This window comes from Oncorhynchus clarkii, unplaced genomic scaffold (assembly GCF_045791955.1).
Source record: "Oncorhynchus clarkii lewisi isolate Uvic-CL-2024 unplaced genomic scaffold, UVic_Ocla_1.0 unplaced_contig_10381_pilon_pilon, whole genome shotgun sequence".
Lineage (NCBI taxonomy): Eukaryota > Metazoa > Chordata > Actinopteri > Salmoniformes > Salmonidae > Oncorhynchus > Oncorhynchus clarkii.
Window position 1 is genome coordinate 242,043 of NW_027261124.1, and position 3,504 is coordinate 245,546.

The following is a 3,504-nucleotide window of genomic DNA, read 5'->3' on the forward strand; positions in this document are numbered from 1 at the left end:
ATAATCCCGTAGCAACAGGAGATGTGAATTATAATTAATGGACATTTTTTTTGTAAGGGTTAATTACATTGCTCATAATGGAAAATCAAGTCATGAATGGAAATGACAAATACATGACAAGTTTTATGTTTCCTGCGTAGCAGGATGGTTCTCCTGCAACAGAGTGATCTAAGATCCTACATCTGCATTTCACATATTATAACAGCACTTTGTTATTTATCATATTGTCACACAGGGCTACCTACTTCACTCTCCCCTGCGTTCCAAATAGCACCCCTGGGCCCATAGGGTCCTGGTCAGAAGTAGGGTACTATATAGGGAACAAGGTACCATTTGGGACGCAAAGAGGTAATTGCTCACTTCACTGAAAGCCAGTGAATTAGGCCGTATGAGAGAGATACGATAACACTCACAAACCGCTTTTTCCAACTTCACAATAATGACACATTTTGTGATATAGGTCATCATTGAGAGTAGGTATAGCCTTCACTCTGGTCCATGGAGTTAACATGCCCCCTGCTGAGACTTCAGCAGGCCACACTAACACTCTGGTCCATGGAGTTAACATGCCCCCTGCTGAGACTTCAGCAGGCCACACTAACACTCTGGTCCATGGAGTTAACATGCCCCCTGCTGAGACTTCAGCAGGCCACACTAACACTCTGGTCCATGGAGTTAACATGCCCCCTGCTGAGACTTCAGCAGGCCACACTAACACTCTGGTCCATGGAGTTAACATGCCCCCTGCTGAGACTTCAGCAGGCCACACTAACACTCTGGACCAGAGTCTACCTGAAGGTAGCTGTACTAACACCCTGGACCAGAGCTACAGCCCAATCCATCACTTACACAAAACTCAGATTGATCCTACACACTACAGTACCTTTTTAAGATGGGCCATGTCTATATTGGAATCAAAGAAGCTCACGTGTTATCATATAGAAGATATAGCTTGATAATTAATACTGCAAGAATAGAACAGCACAAGTGTATCTACTGTGACACTCATCTCTTAGAGAACATATTTCATTAAGATGCAGCATCTCTAAGCATTGTGATGGTGGAAATAGCATTCAAGGCCTGTATTCCCAAAATGTCTCTGAGTAGAAGTGCTGATCTAGGATCAGTTTTGCCTCTCAGGTCATAATGAAGACGGTTACAATAACTACATGGAGTTCCTGATCCTAGACCAGCACTCATATTCTGAGATACTTGAAACATACAACCCCTGATGAAGAACTCCTGGCAATTCAGTCAAAGGAAACAGCATGTTTTTGTTTAGTTGTGGTTCTAGTGGGAAGTTTCAAAGGTAGAGGTTGTCTTGGCACTCGGGTTAGTGTGTTGTTGATGATGTCATACTGGTTGGTGCATCATGCAGATGAGCTGATGACATGGGCCTTATCTGAACAGCAGCAGACAGGAGACAGTAGAGACTTCTTATCTGAACAGGAGCAGACAGGAGACAGTAGAGACTTCTTATCTGAACAGGAGCAGACAGGAGACAGTAGAGACTTCTTATCTGAACAGGAGCAGACAGGTGACAGTAGAGACTTCTTATCTGAACAGCAGCAGACAGGAGACAGTAGAGACATCCTATCCCTTCAATCTTATCTGTTATCCTGATGATGTTGTCACAGAGACCTCAAGTCATAGCCCTTCTTTATCAGGATAATTTTAGACTCAGATGGGGTCTGTTCAGGAGGATGTAACGTTACAGCTGGGGTCTGTTCAGGAGGATGTAAAGTTACAGCTGGGGTCTGTTCAGGAGGATGTAACGTTATAGCTGGGGTCTGTTCAGGAGGATGTAATGTTACCGCTGGGGTCTGTTCAGGAGGATGTAACGTTACAGCTGGGGTCTGTTCAGGTGGGTGTAACGTTACAGCTGGGTTCTGTTCAGGTGGGTGTAACGTTACAGCTGGGGTCTGTTCAGGAGGATGTAACGTTACAGATGGGTCTGTTCAGGAGGATGTAAATGTAACGTTACAGCTGGGGTCTGTTCAGGAGGATGTAACGTTACAGATGGGGTCTGTTCAGGAGGATGTAACGTTAAAGCTGGGGTCTGTTCAGGAGGATGTAACGTTACAGCTGGGGTCTGTTCAGGAGGATGTAACGTTACAGATGGGGTCTGTTCAGGAGGATGTAATGTTAAAGCTGGGGTCTGTTCAGGAGGATGTAATGTTAAAGCTGGGGTCTGTTCAGGTGGGTGTAACGTTACAGAACCTTCAACAGACATGACATCACAGGAGGCTGCTGAGGGGAGAACGGCTCATAATAAGGTCCGAAACGGAGCGAATGGAATGGCATCAAACACCTGGAAACCATGTGTTCTCCCTAATTAAGGTGCCACCAACCTCCTGTGCATGACATGAACAGACATTATGATCGGTAGACTAGAGAATCTGCAATATTCTCAATATTTAATCTCACTGAATACACACCTGGTAGCTTTTATACTGACTAACTGATAAACAGACTGATAGATTGACTGACTGCCTGGCTGACTGGCGAACTGATAAACAGACTGATAGATTGATTGACTGACTGGCTGGCTGACTGGCTGGCTGACTGGCAAACTGATAAACAGACTGATAGGTTGACTGACTGACTGACTGGCTGACTGGCGAACTGATAGACAGACTGATAGACTGACTGGCTGACTGATAGACAGACTGATAGACTGACTGGCGAACTGATAGACAGACTGATAGACTGACTGGCTGACTGATAGACAGACTGATAGACTGACTGGCTGACTGATAGACAGACTGATAGACTGACTGGCTGACTGATAGACTGACTGATAGACAGACTGATAGACTGACTGGTGAACTGATAGACAGACTGATAGACTGACTGGCTGACTGATAGACAGACTGATAGACTGACTGGCTGACTGATAGACAGACTGATAGACTGACTGGCTGACTGATAGACAGACTGATAGACTGACTGGCTGACTGATAGACAGACTGATAGACTGACTGGCTGACTGATAGACAGACTGATAGACTGACTGGCGAACTGATAGACAGACTGATAGACTGACTGGCGAACTGATAGACAGACTGATAGACTGACTGGCTGACTGATAGACAGACTGATAGACTGACTGGCTGACTGATAGACAGACTGATAGACTGACTGGCGAACTGATAGACAGACTGATAGACTGACTGGCGAACTGATAGACAGACTGATAGACTGACTGGCGAACTGATAGACAGACTGATAGACTGACTGGCTGACTGATAGACAGACTGATAGACTGACTGGCTGACTGATAGACAGACTGATAGACTGACTGGCTGACTGATAGACAGACTGATAGACTGACTGGCTGACTGATAGACAGACTGATAGACTGACTGGCTGACTGATAGACAGACTGATAGACTGACTGGCTGACTGATAGACAGACTGATAGACTGACTGGCTGACTGATAGACAGACTGATAGACTGACTGGCTGACTGATAGACAGACTGATAGACTGACTGGCTGACTG

General features: G+C 45.4%; 1 pseudogene; it reads right to left on the reverse strand.

Moving 5' to 3' along the window:
* Positions 1–1,631: 1,631 nt before the first annotated feature.
* Positions 1,632–2,301, reverse strand: LOC139404967 (fibrous sheath CABYR-binding protein-like; annotated as a pseudogene).
* Between the last annotated feature and the right edge of the window lie 1,203 nt (positions 2,302–3,504).